Source organism: Rhinopithecus bieti, unplaced genomic scaffold (genome assembly GCF_001698545.2).
Source record: "Rhinopithecus bieti isolate Rb0 unplaced genomic scaffold, ASM169854v2 scaffold_2453, whole genome shotgun sequence".
NCBI classification, from domain to species: domain Eukaryota; kingdom Metazoa; phylum Chordata; class Mammalia; order Primates; family Cercopithecidae; genus Rhinopithecus; species Rhinopithecus bieti.
In genome coordinates, this window is record NW_016804447.1 from 4,758,963 (window position 1) to 4,774,497 (window position 15,535).

Below are 15,535 nucleotides of genomic sequence, written 5' to 3' on the forward strand. Positions count from 1 at the left end.
CCATCTTAAAATTTCTGGTCACCTGGAGCAAACCATCAGCCAGCAACTCCCGGATCTGTTCATATTTGATGTTGCTGTGAGAATTGCCACTCCCCACTTCCATCATGGTTAGAGGCTAGGAATGTGCAGGGGAATGTCTAAAGGGGTAGTTGACATTTGAAAATGCATTTGGGGGATCCAGACCGGGCACAGTGGCTCACGCCTATAATCCCAGCACTTTGGGAGGCCGAGGCGGGTGGGTCACGAGGTCAGGAGTTCGAGAAGAGCCTGGCCAACATAGTGAAACTCCGTCTCTACTAAAAATACAAAAATTAGCTGGGTGTAGAGGTGCACGCCTGTAATCCCAGATACTCGGGAGGGTAAGGCAGGAGAATAGCTTGAACCCAGGAGGCGGAGGTTGCAGTGAGCTGAGATTGTGCCATTGCACTCCAGCCTGGGCGACAGGGCGAGACTTCGTCTCAAAAAAAAAGAAAAAGAAAAAGAAACTGCATTTGGGCGATCCTCAGCAAAAGCTGCTAACTACATCTAGCGGCCGGCAACCAGCCACCGCACCCGGCCAGGAGACTAGGTTTAACAAATGTTTGACATAGGCAGTAAATGGCCCGGTGTGGAGCACCATTAATTGAAGAAGTGTGTGGCCGGGCGCGGTGGCTCAAGCCTGTAATCCCAGCACTTTGGGAGGCCGAGACGGGCGGATCACGAGGTCAGGAGATCGAGACCATCCTGGCTAATACGGTGAAACCCCGTCTCTACTAAAAAATACAAAAAACTAGCCGGGCGACGAGGCGGGCGCCTGTAGTCCCAGCTACTCGGGAGGCTGAGACAGGAGAATGGCGTGAACCCGGGAGGCGGAGCTTGCAGTGAGCTGAGATCCGGCCACTGCACTCCAGCCTGGGCGGCAGAGCAAGACCCCGTCTCAAAAAAAAAAAAAAAAAAAAAAATTGAAGAAGTGTGCCCAGGTTTGTAAGTGCATTAATATACACTGCCTGATAACATTACATGCTATCTGGATTTAGCCAGAAATTAGGCTTTATTATAATCTCCTATAATCCCCTTTTCAGGGCAAAGGCCATATCTTACTCATTTTTGTATCCCCAGCACCTATAATAGTACAAGGCCTGGCCCAGAGTAGAGCCTCTCAACCCCTAATTAACTCCTAATCATCCTGCAGTTCATTCACTCAAGTTTGAATGTTGATTGAGTGCACATGTGTGCAAGCCATTGTCCTGGGAACTGGGGGACAGCAGCACATGACAGCAAGGTCCCTCCCTCAGGGCACTGGCAGCCTAGAGGAGCTTCACCTCCTGCAGGAAGCTTCCCTTTCCCCCCATCCCACCTGGATGCTCCCCAAAGACCCTGCACCTATTCCAAAAACCACACTTACTATAGGGTACTATAATTACCTGTGTGGACTTCATTAGTACAGGGCTGTGAATTATTAATCCTTGGAACCTCAAGTCTAGAACCAAGCACAGTTCTCTGTAGATGCTACTCAAATGCTCATTAATCACTGAATCCACACCTCCCCTCTGGCTTCCAAGACAGGAGAAGGAGGCTCAGAGTAGAATGTGCAATGCTGCTCTCTTGGCTTATTCCTCGTGCTAACCAGCTGCTTTGTAACTGCCCACTTACTAACCTGGTTGCCCCACTAGAGTGTAAGTTCCCCAAGACCGAGGGTCATCCCTTATTTACCGTTGTATGCCAACATGCAGCACAAGTAGGCGCTCCATAAATGTTTGTTAGATCATTGAATAAACAAGTGAATTATGGATAAAACAAAAGAGGCTTAGATATAAAAATGATACCCAGTCATACTTACAATGATAGAGCCCTAAAGAGTAAAATAAGACTATTCTGTTTTGTTTTGTTTTGAGACAGGATCTTGCTCTGCAGCCAGGCTGGAGTGCAGTGGCACGATCATGACTCATTTCAGCCTCAATCTCCTGGGCTCAGGTGATCCTCTCATCTCAGCCTCCTGAGTAGAGCTGGGACTACAGACGTGCACTACCACGTCCAGCAAATTAATTTTTTTGGTAGAGATGGGATCTCACTGTGTAGCCCAGGCTGGTCTTGAACTACTGGGCTTAATTCTCCTGCCTCTGATTCCCCAAATGCTGGGATTACAGGAATGAGCCACCAAGCCCAGTCTATTCTGGTATTTCTAACTTGTTATTGGAGACCCATTAGGTTTGCTCCTTACTTAGAACAAAACCTAACTGGCTGGGCACAGTGGCTTATGCCTGTAATCCCAGCACTTTGGGAGGCCGAGGCAGGCAGATCACCTGAGGTCAGGAGTTCGAGACTCATCTGACCAACACGGAGAAAACCCATCTCTAATAAAAATACAAAATTAGCTGGGCGTGGTGGCGCATGCCTGTAATCCCAGCTACTCCGGAGGCTGAGGCAGGAGAATAGCTTGAATCCGGGAGGCGGAGGTTGTGGTGAGCTGAGATCGCGCCATTGCAAGCCAGTCTGGGCAACAGGAGCAAAACTCCGTCTCAAAAACAAAACAAAACAAAAAACAAACAAACAAACAAAAAACCCAGCGTAACCCGAAGTTAGACAGAAATCTGTCAACAGTTGAACTATTACCGTTTCTATTATCGGATCATGCAATGGAAACACTTCAACCCTTCTTCACTTAACCAACTCACTCAATTAATACAGGTCTGTGTTTCCTCTCTCAAACACACTGACCTGTCACCAGGCACCCACTGAAGGGGTACAGCGGGAAGGTTCTTCATTTGCATGTCTGAATGCTTCTGTTCCTACCTGCTGGACTGCACGCTTTCTAGTAACAGTGGAGATTGTGTCCACTCCCATTGATGTCCATTGTTATTGTTATTACCATTTTACAATTTAATTAAATATTACATAAGTGATGAAATAGGAATGCAAAACAAGAGTTGTTATTTTTGTAAAAATTAAGTTGAATGTTTTGGGGAAAGTTGACAGAATAAGTCATTAAAAATATTGTCATACTGGTGCAAGCTAGTCAACTCTAAAAGTTTGGGGCAGAAAAGCCTACTAAGATTCTGCCCTCAAAACCAGAAACTGTCCACCGGGCGCGGTGGCTCACGACTGTAATCCCAGCACTTTGGGAAGCCAAGGTGGGCAGATCACTTGAGGTCAGGAGTCTGAGACCGGCCTGGCCAACATGGCAAAATCCATCTCTACTAAAAGTACAAAAATTAGCTGGGCGTGGTGGTGGGCGCCTTTAATCTCAGCTACTCGTGAGGCTGAAGCGGGAGAATCGCGCGAACCTGAAAGGCAGAGGTTGCAGCGATCTCCAGCCTAGGTGATAAAGCAAGACTCAGTCTCAAATAAATAAATAAATAAATAAATAAATAAATAAAATTTTTTAAAATTGGGAAATGTGGATAATATTTTATGAAAATAGTTTGTGCCAAAAAAAGACAGAGTAGAACCTGAATCAGCAGCTCTATCTTGAAAGGAAAAGCCCTGAGGCCTAAACGAAAAATAGACAAATGAATCTATAGTATATGCTGTGATTTGTATAAAAATATTTAAGGCTTATAGGTATCATGTCATATATATATATATATATTTTTTGGTCTCACTCTGTCACCCAGACTGGAGTGCAGTGGCACAATATCGGCTCCCTGCAGCCTCCACATCCTGGGCCCAAGTGATCCTCCCACCACAGTCGCCTGAGTAGCTGGGATTACAGGCATGCACCACCATGCCCAGCTAATTGTTTGTGTGTGTGTGTGTGTGTGTGTGTGTGTGTGTGTGTGTAGAGATGGGGGTTTCACCATGTTGTCCAGGCTGGTCTCAAACTCCTGGACTGAAGCAATCCTCCACCCTGGCCTCCCAAAGTGCTGGAATTCAGGCATGAGCCACTGTGCCCAGCTTGTCATATCATTCTTTATGATTATAAACATGTCCAGAGATTTTTTTCAGTTTACTAATTTACTGGTTCCTGGTCTATGGATCTGGCAGATTTTCTACTGTACATTGGATTATTCAAAGGCTCCGTCTGAAAATAGTATCTCTCCAGGAAGGTCCCTGTAATTCCATCCTCCTGGCCTCCTACCCTACTAATTAGAGTGATATGGGATGGCCATAGCTACATTTCCATCTTGCCATTTTTTCTAACGTCACATCCTGAGTAAGGTAGGAGCGTCTAACCAACTGTAAGGCATTTAGATATCCATCATCATATCTTTCTAAAAGGAAATTTTACATTAACATTACAGTGAAAACAAGAAACTCTTTTCTGAAACAGAAGCCCTCTCTAGATAATTTATTTTCAGAATGGTAAATTGGGGAACTAACTTTAGTTAAGTATCTTCTGAGAGCAGATGCTTTCATGTCTAATTTTCTGTAATCTTTGCAAACATTATGTGAGTTCAGAATCACTGGCCCCATTTTATAGATGAGGAAACTGAGCCCGAGAGAGCTTAAGCAAGGTCACATAGCCAGTACCAGAGAGGTGGCATATGACCCATTGTGAGCCAATATACTTCCCAAGTCACCAAATTACATCTGATGATTTGCCCCAAATGTGACATCCCAGTTTTTTTGGGAAGGAAAGTAGTATGGCGGCTATGTATTGTGTTTCTTAAGTTTCAGCTACTTCAAAGGGATTGCTTGTTTCATTATTGGCATGTGTCCAAACTGAGCAGCTCCCCTGCCCTCCTTCAACACTGGCTGAGGATGCAGAGGCCCTATAAAAAGCCCTTGTGCTATGCTATGCTATGCTCCAGTTGTTCTAGAAATTCTCCAAGCTATCTCCCACCCCTCTACTTTCAACTCTCTCTCTGTCTCTCTCTCTCTGTCTCTCTTTTTCCTCTGTCTCTCTGTTATGGGTTAGTTCTCCCCAAAAGGCATTGAAATCCTCTGACTATGACCTTATTTGGAAATAGGTCCTTGTAAGTGATCACGTTAAAATGGGTCCTGGCCAGGTGTGGTGGCTCACGCCTATAATCCCAGCACTTTGGGAGGTCGAGGTTGACGGATCACTTGAGGTCAGGAGTTTGAGACTAGCCTGGCCAACATGATGAAATGCCATCTCTACTAAAAGTACAAAAATTAGCCAGGTGTGGTGGCACATGCCTGTAATCCTAGCTACTCAGGAGGCTGAGGTAAGAGAACAGCTTGAGCCTGGGAAGCAGAGGTTGCAGTGAGCCAAGATCACGCCATTGCACTCCAGCCTGGGTGATGGAGTGAGACCCTGTCTCAAAGAGATAGACACAAAGGGAAGATGATGTGAGGACACAGGGAGGGAGGATATCGCCTACAAGCCAAAGATACCAGAGGCCAGGATGGAAGCAAGGAAGAGATTCTCCCTCACAGCCCTTAGAAGGAACCAACCTCTGCAGACACCTCAATTTTGTACTTTTTTTTTTTCTTTGAGATGGAGTCTCACTCTGTCGCCCAGGCTGGAGTGCACTGGCACAATCTTGCCTCACTGCAACCTCCACCTCCTGGGTTCAAGCAATTCTCTTGCCTCAGTCTCCCGAGCAGCTGGGATTACAGGCATGCACTGCCAGGCCCTGCTAATTTTTTGTATTTTTAATAGAGACGGGATTTCACCATGTTGACCAGGCTGGTTTTGAACTCCTGAACTCAAGTGATCCGACCGCCTTGGCCTCCCAAAGTGTTAGGATTATAGGCATGAGCCACCACGCCCAGCCAGGGAAGAGCACTTTAATGAATTCAATTTCCTTGGGAATCCCCAAATTTAATTGTGCCCTTATCAGTAACGTTCATTTTTGTCAATTTAAAGAAAAATATACACCCCGCAGAAAATATAGAAATATAGAAACTATAAAGAGTAAAAGGCCAGGAGGTGGCTCACATCTGTAATCCCAGCACTTTGGGAGGCCAAGGCAGGCAGATAATCTGAGGTCAGGAGTTCAAGACCAGCCTGGCCAACACGGCAAAACCCTGTCTCTACTAAAAATACAAAAATTAGCTTGGTGTGGTAGCACACGCCTATAAGCTCAGTTACTCGGGAGGCTGAAGTAGGAGAATTGCTTGAACCCAGGTGTCGTAGGTTGTAGTGAGCTGGGATCACACCACTGCACTCCAGCCTGGGCTACAGAGCGAGACTTCATCTCAAAAGAAAAGAGAGAGAGAGTAAAATTCAATGACAGTAAATCAATCATGTAGCGAGAACTATTGTGAATATTCTGAGTATTTCCTTCTTGTCTTTTTTTCTATAAGCGCACACACACACACATATGAATTCATATACTCAGCACCCTCTGCAGTGTCTGAAACATCTATGTGCTCAATAAAGTTCAAAGAATAAATGAGTGAATAAAGAAAATTTTATTTTTACACATAGTCATACTTACGTACAGTAGGAAATTTCATTTTTAAAAATCTTACTCGACACATTATGTGTATTTTTCTATGTATTATATAGATTTTTAAAGAATTTTTTATGAAAGAATAAGTGCTACAGAATAATGCTGACCTAAACAACATGTAGTACGTAATCCTACATTTGTATCTCTGAAGATTCCCTTAAGCTAAATTCTTTTTTTTTTTTTTTTTGGTGAGGCAGAGATTTACTCTTGTTGCCCAGGCTGGAGTGCAATGGCACAATCTTGGCTCACCACATCCTCCGCCTCCCAGGTTCAAGCGATTCTCCTGCCTCAGCCTCCCAAGTAGCTGGGATTACAGGCATGTGCTACAACGCCTGGCTAATTTTGTATTTTAGTAGAGACGGGGTTTCACTGTGTTGCCCAGGCTGATCTCGAACTCCTGACCTCAGGTGATCTGCCCGCCTCTGCCTCCCAAAGTGCTGGGATTACAGGGATAAGCCACTGCACCTGGCCAATCCTTAAGCTAAATTCTTAGCCATGAAATTAATAGGTGAAAAGAACAAACCGTTTAAGGTTATTGGTGTCATTCAGTGTTCACAAACCTCCCAAATTTAAGTGATACTTCACATGAAAACCCAAGCAAGCCTTTGCAAGCTCCCTGGCAGCCCATAGGCACAGATTCTCCATCTGTGGGGTGATCCTCTTGGATAGACTGTAGTTCCATTATCCCCTTACACCAGGGATAACCCTCCTTCTCTAGCATCTTTAGGTTATCCCTGGAATGACCCAAGCTGGATTAAGCTCCAGTTCAGCTGCCCTGGTCCTCCACAAAGGCTCAAAGGAGAGATCTAACTTTTGGTGTTACATTCCATTTATTTATGTATTTATGTATTTATGTATTTATTTTAAATCTGTTTATTTTCTTTTGAGGCAGAATCTTGCTCTGTTGCCTAGGCTGGAGTACAGTGGCATGATCTCGGGTCACTGCAACCTCCGCCTCCCAGGTTCAAGCGATTCTCCTGCCTCAGCCTCCCGAGTAGCTAGGATTACAGGCACCCACCACCATGCCTGACTAGTTTTTGTATTTTTAGTAGAAATGAGGTTTTGTCATGTTGGCCAGGCTGGTCTTGAACTCCTAACCTCAGGTGATCCACTCGCCTCAGCCTCCCAAAGTGTTAGGATTATAGGCATAAGCCACTGTGCCCAGCCTTGCATTCCATTTAATTCTCACTTCAGCATGTCTTTAATATCTTTCTACTTTCTCTAGCAATATGTATTCCAAAGAAATTCTGTATCACAAGTTCTTTCTTTTTTTTATTAGTTTTTTTTTCTCATATTGTGTGCAGTGTGAGATGGAATTTAAGCGGGTGGCTTTGTCCTTCCTTGAAATATAACTTGTACAAAAAATAACATCATTTGAATTGTGTGCCTTTGGTAACAACATGACATATGCCACCACAAGTACATTCATCCAATATGTGCATGTTACAGGGCTATGCACTGCAAAGTTTTGTTTGCTTGTGTGTTTTTTGAGATGGAGTCTCGCTCTGTCGCCCAGGCTGGAGTGCAGTGGCGCGATCTCGGCTCACTGCAGGCTCCACCTCCCAGGTTCAAGTGATTCTCCTGCCTCAGCCTCCTTAGTAGCTGGGACTACAGGCACCCACCACCACGCCCGGCTAATTTTTGTATTTTTAGTAGAGACGGGGTTTCACCGTACTGGCCAGGCTGGTCTCAAACTCCTGACCTTGTGGTCTGCCTGCCTTGGCCTCCCAAAGTGCTGGGATTATAGGCGTGAGCCACCATGCCCAGCTTGTTTGTTTTTTAATAACTAAAACTCTGCCTTTCAGAATTCAGATTCACCACGTAACATCTTCACCCAAATGTTACTCCCCTGGAAGCCTTTCCTGACCATCATTTTTCCCTTTGCAACACCCTTTCCTCCTATGCTTAATTCTTTTCATAGCAGTTATCACCACCTCATCTACTATATATTTTACTCATTTGTCTTGCTAACTATTTGTCTCACCCACTAGAAGCATAACCATGACAGAGTCGTTCATTCATTCACTATATATGTAGTGAACACCTACAGGTGCCCAGGAATGTGGTAAGCATGAGCGTGCAGCTGCTTTCCAGCAGCTTACAATTAGAAATACCAAACAGCTAAACAAAGATATAGATCAGAGTGTAATCTTTTTTTTTTTCTTTTTTTTTTTTTTGACACAGGGTCTTGTTCTGTTGCCCAGGCTGGAATGCAGTGGCACAATCTCGGCTCACTGCAGCTTCAACCTTTCAAGCTCAAGTGATCCTCCCACCTCAGCCTCCCAAATAGATGGGACCACAGGGATGCGTCCCTACACCCGGCTAATTGTTTATTTTTGTAGAGGTGAAGTCTCACTTTGTTGCCCAGGCTGGTCTTGAACTCCTGGGCTCAAGCAATCCGCCACCTTGGCCTCCCAAAGTGCTGGGATTACAGGAGTGAGCCACTGCGCCTGGCCTCAGAGTGTAATCTTTAAACACTAAAATAAGTGGGGCAGGAGAAGTTAGGTTTCCAGAGGAAGGGAAGAACTCTGACTGTCTCAAGTGAGGGTCAAGCTATAGGAAGCAGGTGAGAGTTAAAGGCAGGTCAGAACTTGATGGAGGAATTTGAGGTAGAAACATTTGGCTCATCCCATATGCAGGGCAGATTTGTGAGCAGGAGAATGGCATGATAAAAATGATTTATTTAGATTAAGGCACGATGGCTCACACCTGTAATCCCAGCACTTTGGAAGGCCAAGGCAAGGAGATCAATGGAGGCCAGGAGTTTGAGACTAACCTGGCCAACATGGTGAAAACCCATCTCTACTAAAAATACAAAAATTAGCTGGGCATGATGGCATGTTCCTGTAATCCCAGCTACTTAGGAGGCTGAGGCAGGAGAATCGCTTGAACCCGAGAGGCGGAGGTTGCAGTGAGCCAAGATTGCACCACTGCACTCTAGCCTGGGCAACAGGGCAAAACTCTGTCTCAAAAAAAAAAAAAAAGAGAGAGAACGGGTGAAACTCTAGTCTGAGAGTCAATTTGACCCTGAGATGGGGAGACACTAAAGGAAGGTGATAAATAAAAATGGACAAAGAGAGTAGAGGCTGGCACTCAGTCACAACACATTCACCTCAAAGCAGGCAATTCTCAAAATAAGATGTTTAAGATCATCAACCATTAAACAGGGCCTCGTTAGTGGGTTACAGGAGACTGAGTTTTGCTGCCTGAATTGGGAAAGAAGGAGTAAGAGATACAAAAAAGCAGAGGGTAAAGTCAGCTCGGTTATTCTATGCAAAGTTACACCCATTTAAAGAGCCCAGATGAAGAGAAAAAAAAACAAAAATGAGAGGAGGGGAAAAAAATGAGAATCGCTATTTTAGACAAATCCCATATGGGTTATACTCTTAATTTACTTAAGCCAGATGGCTAGGCTGGGGACCGACTAATTTATTACCATCCTGCCATTCAGAGCCAGAGCCTTCCTTAGGTTCCTAAGCAACTCTGAGGGGAAATGTCAGATTGCATGAAATTTCCTGATTAGGTCCATGTGACCCAAGCACAGCCCACTGAAAATGATTCGAATCTTCCAAATCACATGTTCTAGATCACAGCTGTCAGCTCTGCCCTCTCCTGCTTGTGGCAGATGCACGGGCCTTCCCCTCTTTGCAGGCAGTATGGTGGCAGTTCTAGGAATAAGAAACACCAAAATAAAGGCTGGGGGAGGACTGAGAAAAAAACTTTAGAATTTGGCATTTCAGATTCTCCCTTTGTACCATGTACTTCCCAAAATTTCCTATAAAAGAAGGAAAGTAGCAAAGTGTTTTTAAAAGGAGCATTTAAACTACTATGGTAATTAAGCAGCAATCTCTCTGAGTCAGCAAATCCCATCGAGCAAACTGAGTAACATTTGAGATAACATGAGAGGATTAAAAAAGTAGGGACACTAGCCGGGTGCAGCAGCTGAGGCTGGTAATCTCACCACTTTGAGAGGCTGAAGAAGGAGGATCGCTTGAGCCCAGCCTGGGCAATATGGCAAAACCCCATCTCTACAAAAAAAATACAAAATTTAGCTAGGTGTGGTGGTGTGCACCTATAGTCCTAGCTACTCAGGTGGCTGAGGTAGAAGGATCTCTTGAGCCCAGGAGGTTGAGGCTGCAGTGAGCCAAGATTGCACCACTGCACTCCAGCCTGGCCAACATGGTAATACCCCATCTCTACTAAAACTACAAAAATTAGCTGGGTGTGGTGGTGGGTACCTGTAATCCCAGCTATTTGGGAGGCTGAGGCAGGAGAATCAGTTGAACTCGGGAGGCAGAGGTTGCAGTGAGCCAAGATCGCGCCATTGCGCTCCAGCCTGGGCAACAAGAGCAAAACACCTTCTCAAAAAAAAAAAAAAAAAAAAAAAAAAGTTGAGAAAAAATAAGCAACTAGTCTGGCTTATGATCTGAAGAGGAAAGCATAATGATATAACAAAAGCAACAATTAACATGTTTTAAGATGGAGTCATTATGTACCAAGCCATGTAGAAACTATTGTTTCCCCCATTTTATAGATGAGAATACTGAGGATTTCTAAAGGTTTTAAGTTAGGTCTCATCACTAGTAAGTACCACTGTTAAGGATCCAATTCTATTCATCCTATCAGATGGTAAGAAAATGCCAAAAAGAAGGGCAGGCTGGGCATGGGGCTCACACCTTAATCCCAAGCTACTTTGGAGCCGAGGTAGGTGGATCACCTGAAGTCAGGAGTTCAAGACCAGCGCTGGTCAACATGACGAAACCCCGGTTCTCTACTAAAAATACAAAAATTAGCCAACGGCCTGGGCGCGGTGGCTCAAGCTTGAATCCCAGCACTTTGAGGCCGAGACGGGTGCGATCACGAGCGTCAGAATCGAGACCATCCTGGCGTAACATGTGAAAGCCTCCGTCTCTACTAAAAAAAAAAAAAAAAAAAAAAAAAAAAAAAAATTAGCCCGGGCGAGTGCGGCGCTGTATCCCAGCTACTCAGAGGCTGAGCAGAGAATGACTAAACCCAGGAGCGGAGCTTGCAGTGAGCTGAGATCCGGCCACGCACTCCAGCCTGGGCGACAGAGCGAGACTCCGTCTCAAAAAAAAAAAAAAAAAAAAAAAATAGCCAACATTGTTCGTGGGCACCTGTAATCCCAGCTATTCAGGAGGCTGAGGCAGGAGAATCACTTGGACCCAGGAGACGGAGGTTGCAGTGAGTCAAGATCACGCCACTACACTCCAGCCTGGGCAACTCTGTCTCAAAAAAAAAAAAAAAAAAAAAGTGAAGGGCAGCAGGCTGCAAATGCCAAAATGAGAGCATGGCTAGTGGTTCCTGGGGCCTGTCTATGAGCAGAGGTGGCTAGAAAGCTAACAGAACAGTGACTGCCAAATGCAGAATGGAGCATGTGCCAAATTCAATGGGGACTGAATCCTGGAACAGAAAAAGGATATTAGTGAAATCTGAATAAAGTCTGGGGTTTAGTTCATAGTAATGTACCAATATTGGCTTCTTGGTGGTGACAAATGTACCATTGTCATGTGAGATGTGGGTAAGGGAAACAGGAGAACTCTCTACTTTCCTGCGACTTTTCTGTAAATCTAAAATTATTCTAAAATTAAACGTTTTAAATAAATTTAAATGAAACAAAAAGTTTATTTTTTAATTATTTAAGAAAAGAGAGTACTGGTGACATGTTTACAAATGTTCTTCAGAAGAGTACCATTTAAAATGGAAATGGCGAGGGTAACGCTGCATTTTTGTGGCCAGTCATATTTCTTGACAGACAAGATGGCTAATGACAATCACAAGGACTAACATTATTGAATGCCTATAATATTTCAGCTTCCGCCCTAAGCATGTTACATGCATGCCCACGTCATCTTCAAGATTATTTTCCCAATTAACAGATGAGAAAAGTTTTTAGAATAGTGCCTGGAATCTGGCAGGTCCTCAAAAATTAGATTTTTTTTTTTAACAGAGGCTAAGAAATGTACCCAGCTTCTGAACAACAGAGTGACAATTCAAGTCCAAACCCTAAAAGGTTTTTTTGTTTGTTTGATTGTTTGTTTGTTTGTTTTTATACTTTAAGTTCTAGGGTACATGTGCACAACGTGCAGGTTTGTTACATATGTATACATGTGCCATGTTGGTGTACTACACCCGTTAACTCGTCATTTACATTAGGTATATCTCCTAATGCCATCCCTCCCCCCCACCCCCCCCCCCTTTTTTTTTCCTTGAGATGGAGTCTCGCTCTGTCACCCAGGCTGGAGTACAGTGGCATGATCTCAGTTCACTGCAACCTCTGCCTCCTGGGTTCAAGCGATTCTCCAGCCTCAGCCTCCTGAGTAGCTGCAACTACAGGCGCCCGCCACCATGCCTGACTAACTTTTATATTTATATTTTTTAGTAGAGATGGGGCCCACCTCGTCCTCCCAAAGTCCTGGGATTACAGGTGTGAGCCACCGTGCCAGGTCCCTTCAAGGCTTTTAAATTTCAGCCTTGCCACTTACTAACTCTATGACCTTGGGCAAGTTTCAAAGCCAAAACAAAGCTAACTGATATCATAGAATGGATTTTAAAAGTATGTTGAAAATTGCATAATATCAACCTAAATTTACAAACAATTATTTATGAAATATTTCATAATTGTCAAATTGAATAACTTGAAAATAATCAGGCCGAATAGTTCTGCATTGAAATCAATAAAAATAGGGCTCAAAATAACAGCTCTGAAGAATCCTTGGGTACACCTCTGGATATAAGAACCAAACAAGAGACAACTAAGGAAATTGTTAACTCCTGGTAACTACCAGAACCTCGAGGAAAAACGTATTTTCAGCTCTCCTCTGGGGTCAAATGACTATAGCTCACTGGGCCAGACAGGGTCCATGATGAGATTTTCTCAAGAGGGGAAGGTAATAAGGCAGATTATAAAGCTATGCCTTCTGGCGGGTGCAGTGGCTCACGCCTGTAATCCCAACACTTTGGGAGGCCAAGGTAGGCAGATCACTTGAGGTCAGGAGTTCAAAACCAGCCTGGCCAACATGGTGAAACCCCATCTCTACTAAAAAATATGTAAATATAAAAATTAGCCAGACATGGTGGCACACACCATCAACTGCAAGGGGAACAGTGTGCTCAAGAAAACCAGTCTAGCAAGCAGGCAAAGAGAGCATTCAGAGAAGTGAGGAAGTGAGATATTTGAAAGAATACAGCTGAGGTCCCCATGGAAGAGTTGCAGAAGTTAGGGAGTGGGCCAGTGCGGTGGCTGACACCTGTAATGCCAGCACTTTGAGAAGCCGAGGCAGGTGGATCAAATTAGGTTGGGAGTTCGAGACCAGCCTGGCTAACATAGTGAAACCACGTCTTTACTAAAAATGCAAAAATTAGATGGGTGTGGTGGCGCATGCCTGTAGTCCCAGCTGCTTGGGAGACTGAAGCAAGAGAATCGCTTGAAACTCGGAGGCGGAGGTTGCAGTGAACCGAGATCACGCCACTGCACTCTAGCCTGGCCAACAGAGCGAGACTTTGTCTCAAAAAAAATAAAAATTAAAAAAATTAAAAAAAAAAAAGAAGTTGGAGAAGGGTAAGACATGGGATCAGAAACGGGGATGTCCAAGGCCGTGTGGATATCAGAGTCTAAAGGATGAGCAATGACCTTGGAGTCTGGGCTGACATACACAGGAAGGAAGGGGAAGAACATGATGGGAGTAGTCCCAGGATCCCAGAGCAGATTGCAGTGGCACAGCTGTGAGTGAGTGCAGGGGCAGGATAGTAAGGGTTGTCAGGAACGTGAGGAGTTCTTGCCCATTGCAAATTAATGATCTGTTGGGGGAGTCTCGTATACGTGACAGAAGCATACATCCCAGACGCCTTTGGAAATTGCAGATAATGGAAACCTACAGGAGGTGGACCCAAATTCAACAGGGAGGGTCATAAAAAAACTTTGAGGGAGAGAGAGAGAATAACAGAATTCCATAAAATGATTGCAACCACTAGAAAAAAAAAATTTTTTTTTTTTTGAGATGGAGTCTCTCTCTGTCACCCAGGCTGGAGTGCGCTGGCGCAATCTCAGCTCACTGCAACCTCTATCTTCTGGGTTCAAGCGATTCTCCTGCCTCAGCCTCCCAAGTAGCTGGGACTGCAGGCATGTGCCACCACACCTGGCTAATTTTTTATATATTTTTAGTAGAGACAGGGTTTCACCATATTGGCCAGGCTGCTCTCTAACTCCTGACCTCGTGATCTGCCGGCCTCCACCTCCCAAAATACTGAGATTACAGGCGTAAGCCACTGCGCCCAGTTGAAAAAAGTTGTATAATATTTTATATTCACATTATTTGAATAGTCTGTAGTCTTGTCAGGTGAAATTGATTGCATTTGGCTAGAGAACTTTGAAAGATTTACACAGCACAAGGTGAGTATATTACCTTTAATGTTAAGTTGTAAAATTCTAAATAGATGTAGGTTAGAGATTTTCTGAGTCTAAGATTCTAATTCTTTCCCTATTCCTTTATTACCTGAAATCTCTGAAATTACCTCCAGTATTTGGGGTGATGGCTAGAGATAGAAAATTAAATTGATGGAACCTTCCCTGACTCCCTTATCTAAATTAGTTAAACTACCTTTATGTCAACATGTGTTGATTGCCTGAATGTATCTCATATCATCCTCATAAAAACCAGCAAGGCAATAATTTCTATTTTATAAACAAGAAATCAAACGCTCAGAAAGCTGAGATAACTTGCTCCTGCAGTTAGTGAACAGCTGAAGCGGGACTCATGATTGTCTGTTAACTGCCCCTTCCTGTAGACTATAATGCAATCACATTTTCAGCACTGCTTTTTTTTTTTTTTTTTTTTTTTGGAGACAGAGTCTCGCTCTGTCGCCCAGGCTGGAGTGCAGTGGCGCCATCTCGGCTCACTACAACCTCCGCCTCCCTGGTTCAAGCCATTCTCCTGCCTCAGCCTCCCGAGTAGCTGGGACTACAGGCACGTGCCACCACATTCGGCTAATTTTTTTGTATTTTTAGTAGAGATGGGGTTTCACCATGTTAGCCAGGATGGTCTCAAGCTCCTGACCTCGTGATTCACCTGCCTTGGCCGCCCAAAGTGCTGGGATTACAGGCATAAGCCACCACACCCAGCCTTCAGCATTGTTAAAATGCAAAAAAAAAAAAAAAAAAAAAAAAAAAAAAAAAA